General features: G+C 38.3%; 1 long non-coding RNA gene and 1 pseudogene across 1 annotated transcript in view; both read left to right on the top strand.

Moving 5' to 3' along the window:
• LOC133772720 (uncharacterized) overlaps positions 1-15626 on the top strand; it is a 639007-nt gene extending 623381 nt beyond the window's left edge. Inside the window, exon 8 of the long non-coding RNA XR_009867809.1 lies at positions 15573-15626. This is a non-coding gene — a long non-coding RNA (uncharacterized LOC133772720). The remainder of the gene's footprint in view (positions 1-15572) is intronic.
• Positions 2528-3435, top strand: LOC133772181 (centriolar and ciliogenesis-associated protein HYLS1-like; annotated as a pseudogene).
• Positions 15627-16856: the final 1230 nt, after the last annotated feature.

Here is a 16856-nt window from a genome sequence, read left to right as displayed (position 1 = left end):
TAAATAAATCTTAAAAAAAGAGAGAGAGAGGCAGAGAGAAAGAGAGAGAGAGAGAGAGAGAGAGATGGAAAACCTGAAGAGGCAGAACGGTGATGCTTCCTGCTGTTCACTTGCCGTATACCCTCAGCAAGAACCCTTCATGTTGGAAGTAGCAGGTATTTCCAGATTCTAGATATTACCCACACTCCTAAAACCAGTCTCAGATAGCACGTCTTTCAAGATGCCAAAGGGAGGTCTTCCCAAGGCTCCATATCCTGGCTTTGGAAAGGCTTGTCTCTGGGTCCCTAGGTTCTAACAATCACAACCTCTTCCTCTTGCGTCTCAGCCCCAGGGCAGCTGCTTCCTGTGGTTACTGTCTCTTTGTTACCTCATTGTCCTTGCAGCCCATTTTCAATGCCCCTAATACCTGGTTTTTTTTTTTTTAGCTTAAGTTATCTTTGTTAATAAAATTAATGTGATTCTCTTTTGCTAACTGTACCCTAGAGGCAAATGGGCAGGGAAGGGATTAGTTCAAATTTATATATATTTTTGTAGTGACTCTATGGTGCTGCTGACATGTCTACATGGGGATGTCTAAGAAGAAGTTAAAAACTCAAGAATGAAACTTTACGGGAGCACATCCCTTTAGAAGTCAGGCACAGAAAGGCGAGAGAAGCTAATACTCATGTAGGTAAAGGGAGAATCCAGGGCCAATCCTGGACAGCAGACCACAGGTGAGAGGACAGAACATCACCAGGAAGAGCAGTAATACACATTCTGCACATCAGGGAAGAGTCAGGGAGGGGTTTCGGCAGTGACAATAGACTTGATGGCCACCAAAAACAAGATGTTAATTCTGTAGTGGGTAAGAAATTGGGATTTTACTGTCAGTGAGAATGTAAACTGGTGCAGCCACTGTGAAAGACAGTATGGAGATACCTCAGAAATCTGAATATAGACATACCACATGACCCAGCCATCCCACTCCTGGGAACTTACTCAAACCAAAAGAAATCAGTATATGAACAGTATATGAAAGAGTTATCTGTACCCCCATGTCCACTGCAGCACAATTCACAATAGCTGAGATATGGAATCAACCCAGATGCCCATCAACTGTTGACTAGATAAAGAAATTATGGTGTATATATACACTATGGAGTACTACTCAGCTGTAAAAAAAAAAAAAAAAAAAAAAAGAAATCCTGTCTTTTGCAACAAGATGAACACGACTGGAAACCATTGTGCTTAGTGAAATAAGCCAGTCCCAAAATGACAGCTATCATGTTTTCTCTGATCCAAGACAGCTAATAGAGTATCTAAAATGTAATATATTGGAGTGAAATAGACATTTTGGGATTCAATGATTGTTTATAACCCTTGTCTCTTCCATTGAAGAATGGTGTTTTGTTTTGTTTTTGTTATTTTGCTCTTAATACCATTTGTTTAGCTCTTTTACTTAGAGTAGGGTTAACTATCTGATCATTAAGTATACTGAAAATAGATCTTTGCAAAAATTAATAGTGGGAATGCGAGAGGGAGGGAGAGGAAGTGTTGGAGCATGGACAGGAGGGAAGGTAGGGTCGGGTGGGCAGTGTCACTATGTTCCTAAATCTGTATATATAAAAGATATGAAGCTTATATAAATTAAATAAAATTAAAATTTTTTTGAAAAAAAAAGGATGACTGTGGAAAAGTTACCACATTTATACATTCATTATAAATGTTCAAGACTAAATATCTGAGACTTTTAAGATAGCCAGGTAGTAAACACATAAAGAATAATTCAGAATAGAAACTCTGACAGGGAAAACGTCATCAGAACCTGGGATACAAGAATTATTTCATGGTAGTTCAAGAGAGATTACAGTTTCTAGAATTGTATGAGACTTTCACCTGTTTCTAATGTGAAGGAAGCATTAAGTGGGGAGTAGAGATATGGAGAGGGAATTAGTTTCCACAATTTAAAGATCAAGATATTTTGCATATAGATTCAGACTTCTGGCTTCTCTTTTTAAATTGGAACACTTGTCAGTGTTGGCTCCATGGTCCCAGTCACAGACTCCCAGAGTTCATCAACCTATTCACTGGGCTACAATTCCAAAGCTGAGGCTCAGGGTAGGGACCCATGATCATTAAATATACTCTGCTCTTTCTCTTGGCTCTCAGCAGTTGTATTCATTCACTTAACCCTCACAGTTCCTGAATTTGTGTTAAAACATCATTTCATACCTCTTAAAACTCACAACATGCTATCTGAATGAAGGTTTAGATGAAGTATAAGATACCTATAAATTGTGCACAGATAAGTACATATACAAAGGAACTCAGGAAACGGGAAAATCCTTACTGGCTGGGCCACAGGACATGGAGAAGTGGGACCTGTTTTCTCATTTTAACTGTAATACTAATACCAATAAAAATACATTGAAATAAGATGATCCAATAGAAGTTAGCCTAATTGATGAAAAGTATCAATGATTACATTTCACATTGGAAATAGAACCTGGAGACAAAGATTTTCTCACTAGAATCAATTTTGCTGGCAGAAAAAAGATGGTCCTATAGTGTAGGTGAAGCCACGAAGGAACACATGGGACCTGAAAAAGAAGCCAATGTGGATCCAGCTGCCACAGGCTTTACCAGTATCTGTGCAGGGCAGAGTGAGAGAGATGTCAGGAGAGAAGCCCGATCTATCAAATATGATCCCTACGGTGAAGTGTCAGTAACCCCAAGGAAGCAACATGCTCTTCCTGTGAAGTGGCAGTACCCACATGGAGAAGTCAACGGCATTTCAGAAATGGTCTCAGAAGCCTCCCAATGACTACAGAATCCAATAATGGAAAGTGCAGCACAGAGAGCCAGAAGGGGAGGTGTTAGTGACAGATGAATCAATTATCAGTGAGTCAGAGTCCAGTACAGAAAATGATCTGAGTCTCTGAAAATTAAGACAAAGGCTGATGAATCTGCAGTTTTAGGAGGAGAGGGAATCCCCAGTTGATATTTCACAAGAATTTAATCTACCACCTAAATACCAAGGAATTTCTCAAGGTCAGCTCACTTGCTATCTACAAAGAGAAGAAATGGGACCTCAGGCATATGAATAAGACCTGATTGTTGCCAGTAGACCCAGTGCTTTATTCTCCCAAAGGTGGACCAATGAAGCTGAAACTGATGCAAGATAAAGCAGGTAGCCCAGTATTTTGAGAAGTGATACTGGAACTCATACAGTGAACTGGTGAAGATCATAGGAAGAAATTATGCTGGGGTGTCCAAGAGCAGATGATATGTCAAGCAGAACCAAAATCCAAGCCTCAGCACATGTGTGTTCCGAACAATTACCTGTGCCAACTGAGAAGAAAGTCTGGCTGCACTATACATTTGTTGGGGTGTTCATTGTGACTTTGCAAATGGTGTATTGCCAGGAAGCTTCCCTCCCCTTTTTCTCCTTCTTAAATTGTTTTTTACTGTCTCTCCCTTCACAGTTTGCAATAACTTTCATATCTCTCCTCTTAAATAAAAACAAGTGACTTGAAAAACCCACGGAACATTACCTAGAGTAAAGACTTCACCCATCACTCGTCCTTCCAAGCTATATATCACATTGGTAACAGATACAACTTAACTTCCAAATCACTGCTGTTAAATACAGAAATTGCAAGAGAAATCATGCTAGAGAAAGAAAAATAGGCCTGGCCTTCTATTTTATAAAATTAATAAGCATCATTTCTATTCTAAAGCCTTTTTACCTTTGGCCAATGTGTGCTACCTGAGTTTAAATGTTTTTAAAATTGCTGGGCATTAAGCTTATCTCTTAAAGAATTCTGGAAATTTTTTTAAAAGGAACTTACAGATCTTTTTTTCTTCCAGCTGAGAACCAGGATAAGAAATTAGGTGCAGTGAATGATATTTCAAAGCCTGACCTCTTTCCACCAGTCTTTTCTGCGTGGAAGACTCGGAAGGAAGCCTAGGTAGAGAATATTGACTGCATATGCTCTGGGGTCATTAGGATCCACGAGGGCCTCATTATGACTACCTTATCTAGTGGAGCAGACTTGGTGAGAAAACTCACTAGGCCAGGCAGACACTTCCACCAGCACACCAGGAAGCAAGCATCTTTGTTTCACCTTCTCACTCAGACTTTTGTCTTCCAGTCCTAGGTACCACAACAAGCAGACTTCTTGAAGATGCCACATGCATGAGTTATTTTACAAGAGAAATACTTGATCATTTAGGAGAAGGAAGATCTACTTCAACAGTAAATACTCAGTAAAATGAGAAAAGGAATCTGACTCAGTAAGAATCTAGTCTTCCAATAAATCTATTTTTATAAAACTTTTATTTATTTATCTGAGAGACAAATAGAGATGCAGACAGAGATCTTCCATTAACTGTTTTATTCCACAGAATACTTACAATCTCTAGGGCTGGGCCAGGAAAATGCCAGTTGCTGAGAACCCAATCCCCGTCTTCCTAGGTGGCAGGGACAAGCTACTTGAGTCATCACCTCTGGGAGTCATCACCCAGGGAGAACATTAGTTGAAATCAGGAGTGGAGCCAGGACTTGAACCCAGGCACTCCAATATGGGATGTGTGTATCCCTGGTGGTTTCTAACCACTATGCCAAACACCTGCCCTGACATCAAGTTATTTTCCTTTTTTTAAATTTTTTAAGAGTCATTGTATTTATTTGAAAGGCAGAGTTACAAAGGGAGGGATTGAAGGAGCCATTGAGGGAGGGTTTGAGGGAGGGAGAGAGAGAGAGAGAGAGAGAGGGAATCTTCCATCCACTAGTTCACTCCCTAAATGGTCACAAGACAGGGTTGTACCAGGCAGAAGCCAGGAGCCAGGAGTTTCATCCAGTCTCCTAAGTGGAGGGACCAAGTATTTGAGTGATCTTCCTCTGATTTCCCAGGTGCATTAGCAGGGACCTGCATTGGAAGTGGAGTAGCCAGGAATCAACTCAGATCAGTGCTCATATGGGATACCAGCATCGCGGGCAGTGGCTGAACTCGCTGTGCCACTCGTTGGCCCCCTAACATCAGATTTCTAAATGTACTGCTTTGTTGAATGTGTCTAGTTGTTCTATCTGCCAATGGCATGAGGAACTCTGAACATAATCCACAAAGACTTAAAAGATGCCACCAAAGATCTCTGAGGAACACCACCTTCTTGGAATCACCAGAAACAAGCCCAGTCTGAGTCTTTATCAAATTCCAGAAAAAAATATGCAAATAATATAATCTCAGTAATTTAGCTCCCAGGAACTTCCTCTTAGCAAAAGTTAGCTTACCTCTGGCTTATAAAGAGTCTGTAACCATATATGAAGAAAATACCATAAAATTATTGGGATCTCCTGTTTAGTAGGTGCTGGCATGGTTTTGTTTCACTAATCAAAGAGAGGGTTGTAAATGGAAAAACTTACTTCATCTGAGTTGCTATTTGAGGCTGAATTTTGAAAAGCTGTGTCTCATAGTTGTACCCTGAGTTTAAAATATGGCACACCTGGACAATCTGGTTCTCTCCAGGGAATGTACTAACTCTGGATTTTTTTATGCATCTAAAGTCCACCATATGGAACAACTGTGTCATTACAATGGGCATTAAAAAGATTTGTTCACTCAGCAAGATGTAGATAGATAAAAATACTTGGCACTTATATAGTGCCTTTCACCTGTCCATCTCAAAGTTGGCAATTTGTAAACATATATGGTTACAGACTCTTTATAAGCCAGAGGTAGGTTAACTTTTCCTTTCCTCAGAAAGCATTCCCTGTATGCCACGCCATATGTATATACCAAGATAAGAAACAGTGCAAAATCACAAAACAAGAACAAACCAGAGCAATCCAAGAATGTTAAATACATATTATCCCATGCTGTCATTCATAATAATATTATATACTATTTCAAATAGTAACTACAAGTCAGGAGAAGGAAAAAGAAAGGTACTGCCTATATATAGTGAGGATTTGTTTATCTAGCGTTGGATCCACAGAAACAGATTTTCATAGTAATTATAATACTATTACTTAAATGTGAATAAAATTGGTCAAAATCCTGTATCAACCTCTGCTTTAGCAATTTGGACTTCTGGCCATAAGAATTAATAGGTTTTCTATTCAATTTTGATTTGGTTTTTCCATAATTATTATCCCATTTGCATACCAACTCTTTATTCCTTAATAGGTCAGAACTCATAGGTGTAGAGGAGTAATTTATTGTGCTTTCTAAACCACTACCATTCTTCATAACTTAATATGTGTATATAATTTATTTATAGTTATTTTTCCCCTCCGGCCCAGTATCTGATCATACAACACCTATCATCCTGTCCGGTGCCAGTTTTTCTTTGTGATTTCTCTACTTATGTAACAAAAAAGATTTCTAGGGAATAAATATTACATGTATGCCAAAGGAAAACACTGAGCTTCAGATCATTTTCATCTATCAAATAGCAAGTTAATATAGATAATAAAACATAAATATAGATTAAAATATATCCTATATATTACATCATTTCACAAGTTTATCAGATGGGGTAGGACAAACCTCCTAGTATAAAAATTCAGCTACTGAGAGGTACAAAATAAAACAGCAGATTAGAAACTATATCAAGAAATAGGAAAAAAATGCCTGATGATATAGTCTACATAAAATATGAAGATTACTTTACATTAACAATTCCCAGCTGATCAAGTGTATAAATATCAATTTTTTTAATGAAGTTGTTTATCACTAGCACAGTTTTCATAATGTCTAGAGAAAGCATTGAAAACTCGAATGATGACAGGGACTACACAGTTAACATAAATGAGCAAAGAATGCAGGTGCACAACAGGGAGCAGTAGACAGTAGCAGTAGTTTGCTGTGACTTAAATCCAAACAGAATTATTTCCTACAAGCACTTAAAAATATGTGCTTACATATTTGCAGGTAGGTTTATATGTAAACATATGGTCATTAAATGCATACCCACATGCACATACCAATGTGTCCCATATTTTTTAAAACACATAGGGTGGGACTATATTAAGCTGGAGAACACACAGGTACCCTTCGAAAAGAGCAGCTGCTCCAGAGCTCCAGGTAGCTGCTTCCATGCAAAACTGTAAGCCCAATGAAGACAGATAATTCTGACACCTCAACAGCAACTACAGATTTGAATTTCTCCTGCTGTGAAATCTGTTCGTCTTTAAACGTTGGACCCAGTGGTTTTTAAATTGTAGAAGTCAATTAACTGCAGTTTAATCAAATCTTATGATCTGTAGTGTTCAATAAAGCTTATTTTCCCTGTCTGGGAGAAAATGATGGAAAATCATGAGTTGTTTAGGATTTAGTTTCCAGTACCCACAGAAATAAAGATTATAATATAAATTAAGTTCAGAGTGTATGTGAACTTGAGAAATCATGTTTGTAAATGAGATTTATCCTCAACACGAAGCTCTTACAAAACAATAGGAGGGGACCACCCCTGTGGCCTGCAGTGCTGTCATCCCATATGGGTGCCAGTTTGAGTCCCAGCTGCTCTACTTCTGATCCAGCTCCCTGTTATGGCCTGGGAAAGCAGTAGAAGATGGCCCAAGTCCTTGGGCCCCTTCTTGTGGAGACCCGAAAGAAGCTCCTGGCCCCTGGCTTCAGATCAGCCCAGCTCCGGCCAGTAAGCCATCTGGGGAGTGAACCAGAGGATGGAAGACCTCTCTCCCTCTGCCTCTCCTTCTCTCTCTGTGTAACTCTGACTTTCACTTAAATAAATAAATCTTTAAAAAAAAAATAGGAAAAATGGTCAAAGAAAATTGTGTATAAAACTATGAATAAATTACTTGAATAAGCAAATATTAGAAGGGAAAAAAACACATAACTATTAAAAATAGAAAAGCATACTTAATCCGGTGTCATGCAATTTAGACTACATATTCCTTAAAAATAGAAGTATGATTTAATACAAAAATAACATGAATCATGCATGATGTAGAATTAAAATTCCACACATATGTTTTAGTTAAAACAGACTTCTACAAAATTTCACTTTGGGAGATGGTCACAAACTTTATTCTGCCACTGGAGATGATGGTATATTAAAGTGAAAGAAGTAAAATTTTTGTAAGAATCATGAGAACATTGCCCGCATCAAATACAACCTCTCTGATGTTTGTATTCCTTTATATCTAAAAACAACCCCACATCCTTTATTTTGGCAAATTATTTATTTATGTAGTGTTTGGGGTTTTGTTTTTTGTTTTGTTTTGGTCTCAGTTATCTGCACCCCTCCTGCCAGCATGAAAAACACTGGACTGCTTCTCGCACAGTACTGAACACGTGAGGACTCTGGGAGTTGGTTTCAGGTACTTGATCAGAACCTCACTCTATCTCTTTTGCTTCTGTGCTGTGTGGAATAGGGACCTGTGGGGGGTTTGTCACTACTTGGGAATGTCTCTCCTGATCTTGGAGTCTACAAAGGTGAAAGGCATTTATTTCACATGTCTTTCTCCTCTGCATCTACCATCTGAAATTAGCGAGTGAGTAGGTAGAAATGAGAACTCCTAAAGCTAAGAGATTGGAGTGCCTAGGAGGAGCTGGCAAAAGCAAATGAAAAGGAACAGTAAATAAGTAGAAACCATACCAAAATAAAGTGGAGTCATGAGATCCAAGAAGAGATATAATTGCCCACTGCAACTGAGAGGTCAAACAAGGTGATTTATAAAAAGATGCCCATTGGATTTAGCTATAAGGAACTAAAAGAGCAGCTTAGATGGAGTAGTGGGAAGAGAAATGAGGACTGAAGAATAAATGTGAGGAACTGGGCAAAGACAGTAGATTAATAACTAATGTCTAACTTAGTTCTCACTAGAAACTCCACTAGAATAATGAAAACAAACATTGTTGAAAATAAAATGTGGGGAATCAGCCAAACATGTAAACTTATGAATGAATTCTAGCAATCCCAACTCTCTGATTTTCTATTACAGATAAGTCTGCATATGTAAGAACTTAACATATCTCCAAAATTGTCCATTATATTATTTATAATAGCAAAATATTAGAAACAACCTAAGTGGCTAACATAGGCAACTATCAGATAAACTAAGGCATAGTACACAGCTGTGGGAAAAAAAAAAAGAACGTCTCTATGAATCTACTAAGAAAGATATTCAGAGAAAAAGGCAAGAGGTGACAATTTTGGTGTAAGAATGGGAGAGAGATATTTAGTGCCTCCACATATTTTTCTGAGATGTTTATTTAAATTTTTTAAGCTAGAAGAAAAAACCAGAAGCAGAATAGGACAGAAGAGTAAATGAAAGTGAGTTTGTAATTTTAAATACTTCTTGATTGTTCAAATCTGGTAGTAGTAGGACATATTTCTTATTCATGTAATTTTGCTATTTCAAACTGCTAGGGGTTCAGAGACCTCAAAAGAGCACCAGTTCTACTATTACAACCATAAACAAAAATCCAGACAAACTGCAAGTTCACAACTTTTCTCGAAGTCATCATAGAGCTATGGTCACAGACATGAGTAGCCTGAAATATGTGGAAAAACAAGTAGCTGGAGGGAGTGAAAATGTAAGCAACTACCTTGCTTGGTCGGACATCGCCAGACATGAGTAGGAAAGAGTCAGCTGGAATTAGTGACAAATTTGTGGAGAATGTGTGTAGGTTGGCCAGAGAGTGTAGAGCCATTTGGGGTCTCGTAGCAGCATAAGTATGCCCATTTCAAGCCATAAAAACTGTTTACTTCAGCCTCCAGTGTTGTACATATGATGTCAGGTTACAACAGCAATAATAACCAAGAAATGAAACTTGGAAAGAAAATAAAAAACAACCAACTGACAATAGTGCAATCAATAGAATGGTACTTCGATATGGAAAAGATGTTGGAAATGTCCAAAAGAAATTTTAAAAGAGGGGAGGGCATTTTGTCTAGTATTGAAGCTACCATTGAGGATACTTCTATCCTATACGGGAGTGCCAGTGTTCAACACCCAGCTCTGGCTCCTGGTTACAGCTTCCTTCTAATGAGCACTCTGGGAGACAGGGATGATGGCTCAAGCAGTTGGGTCCCTGTCACCAGAGTGGGAGACCCAGATTGAGTTCCTGGCTCCTGGCTTAACCCTGGCCCTGCCCCAGCTATCTTAGATATTTAGGGGGTGAACCAAAGAATGGGAGCTCTGTCTCTGTGTGTCTGACTCTATCTCCCTATCTCAAATTTTAAAATAATATTTTAAATAACCATAATTAATATATTAAAGACTATGAAGAAATGTTAAATATTTGCAAACATTAGGATCTCTGTTGTTCAGTGTGAATTAATGCTATAACTAGTGCACAAACAGTATTTTACACTTGATGTTCTGTGTGGGCGCAAACTGTTGAAATCTTTACTTAATATATACTAAATTGATCTTCTGTATATAAAGATAATTGAAAATGATTCTTGATGTGAATGGAATGGGAGAGGGAGCAGGAGATGGGAAGGCTGCAGGTGGGAGGGAAGTTATGGGGGGAAAAGCCATTGTAATCCATAAGCTGTACTTTGGAAATTTATATTTACTAAATAAAAGTTAAAATATATATATATATATTTACTTTGAACATTACACAGTAGATACACATAATGAAATACCACATATCCTATAAATCTGCATAATTTTATATACCTTAAATCTATTAAAATAAAATGAAAAAAAACCTGGTGTTAAATTGAAAATGGCATAGAAAATTAATTAATTTTTTAAAAAAATATTATGTAGGATCTCTGTCTTTAATGTGCTGTACACTCTTATGTAATGCTATAACTAGTACTCCAACAGTATTTTTTTTTCACTTTGTGTTGCTATATGGGGGCAAACTGTTGAAATCTTTACCAAATATATACTAAACTGATCTTCTGTAAAAAAAAATAATAATAAAAATAAAGGGCTCTAATACAAATATGAGCAACTTGAAAGATCAGATGGGTAATTTGAAGAGAACTAAACCATAAAAAATAATATAATGAAAATGTTACAAATAAGAACACAGTGATACAAATGCCTTCAGCAAAGTCTTCAAGTAGGTTTGATATGGCTAAAAAAAGAATCAGTGACATTGAAGTTAGGTCAATAGAAGTTGCCCAAACTAAAACACGAAGATAGGATGGCGCTGCAGCCCACTTGGCTAATCCTTCACCTGCAGCGCTGGCACCCTGGGTTCTAGTCCCAGCTGTTCTGTCCCGGTTGCTCCTCTTCCAGTCGAGCTCTCTGCTGTGACCCGGGAAGGCAGTGGAGGATGGCCCAAGTGCTTGGGCCCTGCACCCATATGGGGGACCAGGAGGAAGCACCTGTCTCCTGGCTTTGGATCAGTGCAGCGAACTGGCTGTGGCGGCCATTTCAGGGGTGAACCAATGGAAGGAAGACCTTTCTCTCTGCCCCCCTCTCTCTCTCTCTCTTTCTCTCTCTCTCTCTCACTGTCTAACTCTGCCTGTAAAAAAAATAAAAAATTTTTAAAAAGATAAGAAATGAATTAGAGGTCAGGGCTGTGGCGTGGCATATGAGGCCACTGCGTGCAGTGCCAGCATCTCTTGTGGGTGCCAATTTGAGTCCCAGCTGCTCCACTTCTGATTCAGATCTCTGCTATGGCCTGAGAGAGCAGTGGAGGATGGCCCCAAGCCCTTGGGCCCCTGTGCCCTCGTGAAAGATGCAGAGGAGGCTCCCAGAGGATCAGCCCAGCTCCAGCTTTGTGGCCATTTGGGGAGTGAGTCAGTGGATGGGAGACCTCTCTCTCTCTCTCTCTCTCTCTCTCTCTGCGTCTGCCTCTGCCTCTCTGTAGCTCTGCCTTTTAGGTGAATAAATAAGTCTTAAAAAAAAAAAGAAAGAAGGAAAGAGATGAATTTTAAAAGTAAAATATCCAAGAGCTATGGGGCAATATCATACAGTCTAACACACATATAATTGGAATCTTGAAATAGTGAAAGACTGAATGTTTCCATTTGGGATTAGGAAAGAGAAAAGAATATCCTCTTAACACCAGGTTCAACATGATCCTGGAAGTTCTATTCCATGTCCTAAGATAAGAAAATGAATTTAAAATTTAGATTAGAAATAAAGGAATAAAAATATCTGTGGAAAATCCCACAGTGTCTATTAAAAACCTCCTGATATTGAGGACTCAGAAGGCTTCGATAGCCTTGGCAGCTCATGTCAAGAGCCTTGGGTGATCACTGATGTCATAAATAAGACTGTCAATTGTTAAATAAGCAACACGAGTCACTGTGCACTTACTCCCCATGCAGGACCTCTGTCCTTAATGAGTTCTACTATGAAAATTAACTGTAAAACTTGTTCTCAAACAGTTTTTTATATTTTGTGTGTGTGTGTCCAAATTGTTAATCTTTACTTAGTATAGGGTTGGTCTTCTGTGTAGAAAGTTAATTAAAAACAAATCTTAGTGGAGAATGAGATGGGAGAGAGAGGAGGAGGTGGGATGGGAGGAGGATAGGAGGGCAGGTATGGGGGGAAGAACCACTACATTCCTAAAGTTGTAATTATGAAATTTGTACTCATTAAATAAAAAGGCTTCTTTGGGAAAAAAAAAAAAGTCTCCTCCTAATACCAAATGAGTTCTGTAAAGCTGTAAAACACTAGGCCATTATGCACCAAAAACTATCTCTATATCCTAGAAATGAACAATTGGAATATAAATTTCAGAAAAAGTACCTGTATTAGTCTGAGCTCTCTAGAGGGACAGAATCAATAGGATATGTATACTGATATCTGAAGTGGATTTATTAGGATAACTTGATCTCTTGATGATGAAAGCTGAGAAGTCCCATGACAAGTCATCTGCAGAATGGAGGCCCTGGGATGCCTGTAACACGGCTCCGTCTAAATTCTAAGAGATTCAGGAACAGAGAAGCTGGGTGCAACTCTCAGTTCAAAGTCAAAAGCCTGAGTTCCTGTAAGAGGACCACTTGTCTAAGTCCTGGGGTCCAACGACCAGCACCTGATGTCCAAGGAGGAATCAAGTTCATCCAAGCTCTCCAAGCAAAAGACTGATTCACCTGTGTTTGCTCTCCTAGACCTCCAGCCAGTGCGTGACGCCCACCCACAATGAGGCAGAACCTTCCCACCTGGCCCACTCAGATCTACATACTAGTCCCATTTAGAAACACCCTCACAGATACACAATAACACTTTCCTTGGTTTCTATGTAGTCCTTAATCCAGTCAAGTTGATACCATAAAATTAACTATGACAGTACCTACTACAACAGAACCAAAAAACTAAATTCTTAGTGTAATCCTAACAAAATACATTCAGAATATGTATCCTGAAATTTAAAAAAAAACACTGATGAAAATAAATGAAAGAAGACCTAAAAAATTAAAAGATACATTAGTGGATTGGAAGATTCAATAGTGTTAAGGCATCAGTTCTCCTAAAATTGATGTAGAGCAACAACATTTTGTAGATTTTGCTCACAGGTTCCCCAGGCAATATCAAAACATGGAGACATCCACCTCTTTACAACAGTAAAAATCTGGAAAAGCATCTAAGTACATTCCATACTTGTTAGGTTTACTGCTGTTTAGCTTGACTACGGTTTCTCAAGTTGTTATGCACTAAGCTCTTATCAAGCTCTTCAAGTTTATTAGTAGGATCATCCAGCAGAACGTCCCACCTGCCACAGTCTCGGTGGTTTCCAGGAGTCTTGAACTCTTCTCACTGTTCTGTCTGTTGAGGAACTGTATTCAGCTGTCATGGGGAAGTTCATACATTTATATTATCTAACATTGGAAAAGCAAATGAAGATTAACACATAAATGTCAAATTCTAGAATTGTCAGTGCTTTTGTATTACCAAGGATTTCACGGGGAAGGAAAATAGAACTAAGAATAGGAGTATGTTTGTAAACAGAACATTTGAGTATAATCAGAGCAGAAAGAGTAGTTGTGGGAAACATTTTTGTGTGTATACTGTCAAATGTTAAAAACCCCAGATCTCAGGGGATAAACTCATTTTTCCAAAATTCTAGCCATGTAAATCTTCTGAGACTCACCAATAAATCCCATCTTCCAGCTGGTTATCGCAGGAGAAAGAACACCAGCCACTGGGCTATGTCATTAGTTCCCAATACCCCAACAGGCACCTTCACTTCTCTTTGATGAGTTTGCAGCACTAATCACAATTAGGGGACAATGTCACAGTTCTACGTTTTGCACTTATTCCTTAATCTACTTTCTGTGTTTTTGTGAAGAATTTAAAATTGTCTGGCATGGAAAATATTATTCTTTTCATCTTGCTGTGTATACAAAACTACTTTTCTTCCCCATGAATTTTCTCTCAAATCCTCAAATAAGATTAATGCATTCAAGCACATCTCCATGCTTATCCTGTAGCATTACATGGCACCCAGCCCTGCCCACTGAGCATAGCCCTAATCTCCTGGGGCACTTGGGTCAACCTCAGAAGCAAAGGAATGTACCATACGTGGCAACAGCTGTCTGATGTCATGATCAACCATGTCGCCAAGATGCCTTAGGGAGTCATCAGTAAATTTCTTAATCAGCAAACAAATTTCTGTGCAGTATCTTATAAAGATATTTGGCTTTCAAAGTGAGACAGAAATAAAAGTAACTCAAAAAAGACACTCACTGCTTGAGGCATACATTATTTCAAATATATTTGTAATGCATTCCTTAGGCAAGAAAGATTTTTTTGACACCAGAACACAAAAAGATTTGCACATTATGTGTTTAAGTGTGTGTGTGTGTGTGTGTGTGAAAAAATCTTCCTGTGTCAAACAATCTCCTGGTGTCAAAAAATCTTCCTTGGCTAAAGAATGCATTATATATGTGTGTATATATATATATATATATATTCATATATATAGTGTTTATGTATGTATTTTGGCTAATTTATGAGTGACTTCCTTTTTTTAAAGGGTTGCAGTTCTATATTTATTTATTTATTTATTTGAAAGTCAGAGTTACACAGAGAGAGGAGAGGCAGAGAGAGAGAGGTCTTCCATCCAGTGGTTCACTTCCCAGTTGGCCGCATCTCGAACCAGTGACCATATGGGATGCTGGCGCTTCAGGCCAGAGCATTAACCTGCTGCACCACAGTGCCGGCCCCCTATAAGTGACTGTCATAATGGATATGCATTGCCCTGAAACCAGGGCATAAAGTGTCAGAATAGGAACATCAATGTAACATCATGTAACGTGCTACATGAGAAGTAAAATGGCAGGTAAACTGTGAGTAAATAGATGTGAACTAACTACAAATGGTTAAAAGAGGGCATTTTTCTATACTGATGACTTTGTTTTCCTGCACTGTAATCCTGGTAATTTTTATTGCTATTTGTCTCTTATTCCCTTGGCATTCTCATCTTGCTATTCTCTCACAAGCAACAACAAAATCAGCTTCTCTAGTACCACCCCATTGTAAAAGTTGTCTGGTTATTAACTGCAAAGATAAATTGCTTTTTGCTCCTTTGTACTTCATGCTTCCTCCCAACTCTTCACTGCTTTGCTCAAAGCTAACTTAAGCTCATGTCGGATCTCTCTTCAAGCAACACTCTTTCCCAGATTACATCTGTCTGACTTCTCTCCAGCTACAATTGTGACTACTGAAGACAAAGGAAGCCCAGTGGAGGTGGGGACCAGAGGGATTCTCCTCTAGCTTTCCTGCATCACTTCTCTACAACTAAAGGCAAGTATTTTGTTATTACCCTTGTTTTCTTGCCTCATCCTTCTCATGGTTTTTGGAAAACACCACTTAGCTTTGCCTCAAAGACTTCAGGAACTACTTGCAGATGCCCATTCAGCTTATTTCCTCTGTTGTTGCTCTGAGCTACTCACACTTCCACCCAAGCATATGCCTCTTCCCTTCATCTGACATCCCTCAAGAGTGATCCAAGTTTTGTTCTTTCAAAGAAGCGTCCCAAGAAACAGAGATCAGAAATTCCTCTTGGTAATAAACTGACTCCTGTCTCTTTCCTCTTACTCATAAACTCTAGCCACTCTGTTTCCTATTTCCAGGCACATGGCAAGCTCCGTCCCACTTCCACCTGCAGAAAATCGAGACCATCAAAGATGCTGCCTCACAGATCCTGCCCATATCTACTATTGGCATATTCAAAAAGATAACAAAAATACAATTTCAAACAAGATGACAAAGTAGAGCTGAAATCCTTAGATGTTAGAAGTAAAATAAATGTAAGAAAATTCTGAAAGGTAGAGAAACAAAGGCAAGCTAACTAGAGAACTCAGAACTCAAGAACAGTAAACAACGTCTTTTCGCTTGCTTTATTTCCTGGACTGAATACTTGAGAAGGCAATAATGCAGAATAGAGATTTTGCAAAACTCAAACTTTATAGATGCCCACCCTATGACACATTAGTTTCACTACGATGTATTTATGCAACAGAAATTATATATTTTGTCCACAAAGGACTTATAAAATAATGTTCATGGCAGTTTTATTCATGATAAACAAAAACTTGAAACTGCCCATCTGTCCATCAATAGAAGGAGCAATAAACAAACTGGTATGTTCATACAATGGAGTACCATTCAATAAAAATGTATAGCTTTTCAATGCATGTAACAACATGTAAAAATATTTAAGATACACCGAATACAAGAAGTGGCACACAAAAATAGAACACAGTGAACGATTCCATCTATATAAAATTATAGAAAACACAAAAAACTCTAAATTGAAAATAACAGAATTATTATTGTCTCAAAGAAATGGAACAGGCATTGACTGGAAATGAAAACAATGAATCTTTCTGGTATGATGAACATATTCTATAATTTGATAGGAGATTGTGTTTACAAGTGGAAATATTTCTTAAATCTCAACAATTATAACCTTAATTATTCATTCCAT

This window comes from Lepus europaeus, chromosome 13 (assembly GCF_033115175.1).
Source record: "Lepus europaeus isolate LE1 chromosome 13, mLepTim1.pri, whole genome shotgun sequence".
Taxonomy (NCBI): domain Eukaryota; kingdom Metazoa; phylum Chordata; class Mammalia; order Lagomorpha; family Leporidae; genus Lepus; species Lepus europaeus.
This window is presented reverse-complemented; position numbering and strand designations above follow the sequence as displayed.